At 42.6% G+C, this 1,135-nt stretch overlaps 1 pseudogene; it reads right to left on the reverse strand.

The window, feature by feature from the left end:
• LOC103600576 overlaps positions 1-1,135 on the reverse strand; it is a 41,655-nt pseudogene that overhangs the window by 15,819 nt on the left and 24,701 nt on the right.

The following is a 1,135-nucleotide window of genomic DNA, read 5'->3' on the forward strand; positions in this document are numbered from 1 at the left end:
TCATCTGCATGAGAAGTACGGAATATGTTCATCCATGGATGCTTCATGATTTTCTCCAAAGTATCTCTCTTGCTTGGATTAAGAATGAGAAATTTCTTGAGCAAGTTTTCACATTCCATGGATAAGTAGAAGGGAGCATGATATATTGCACTCTGTACTGTATCCCACAGCTCCTTGAAGTTCTGTCCATCAAAGGCACTGATCCTCTGACCAGTTTATAAAGGATGACTCCCAGGTTCCATATATCCATGATGGGACCATCATACTTCTGGCTCTGAAAGGGTTCCAGGACAGCAAAGAGGGGACTTCCCCAGAAGGTACCCAGCTTGTTGCCAAAGCTGAATTCACTGCTAAAGCAAAAGTCTGCAATGTTGATGTCCAAGTCACCATTCAAGAGCAGGTTTTCTGCCTTTGAGTCTCTATGGACAATACACTTGTGGTGACAGTAATGTACAGCAGATACTATCTGGCGGAATTCAGCTTGAAATTCTTTTTCTTGTGTACTTCCATGAGCCAGGAGGTGTACTTCTCCACTGGAATACTTGCCAGGAGGTGTACTTCTCCACTGGCATACTCCATAACAAGGAGTCTTATACTCAGTCTCAATCACTTCGAATAATTTCACTATGTTGGGATGATACAAAGCCTTCATAATTTTTACTTTGCAGGATAGACTCTGGATGGTGGAGGAATTCTGCTGAGTCTTGTCAATGATCCTTATGGCTACATTTTTTTCAGTAAGGCTGTGCCTGCCAGGTCAACTTCACCATGGTGAACATATCCTTGATGATGGTGTTGAGGAGCTGGTTTTTGCCAATATTGTATCCTCAGCAGAGATGGCCAAGAGGCCCTGAAGCATATTGGGCTTACTGCCAGCCTTGAAGGCAAGGTGTCCCAAATTCAGCTTAAAACTGGGAAAGGGGGCTGGCTGGTTAGATCAGTTGGTTAGAGCATAGCCTTGTAAAACCAAGGTCAAGGGTTTAGATCCCCATACTGGCTATCTGCCAAAAACAAAACAAAACAAACTGGGAAAAGCTGGTGAGAAGCTTGGTCTAGATCATCTCAAAAGAAATTAATTCACTTCTAAAGACCACCTGACAAACTGATCTTTATGGTGGAATTAAAATACAATAAT

This window comes from Galeopterus variegatus, unplaced genomic scaffold (assembly GCF_000696425.1).
Source record: "Galeopterus variegatus unplaced genomic scaffold, G_variegatus-3.0.2 Scaffold3392, whole genome shotgun sequence".
Classification (NCBI taxonomy): domain Eukaryota; kingdom Metazoa; phylum Chordata; class Mammalia; order Dermoptera; family Cynocephalidae; genus Galeopterus; species Galeopterus variegatus.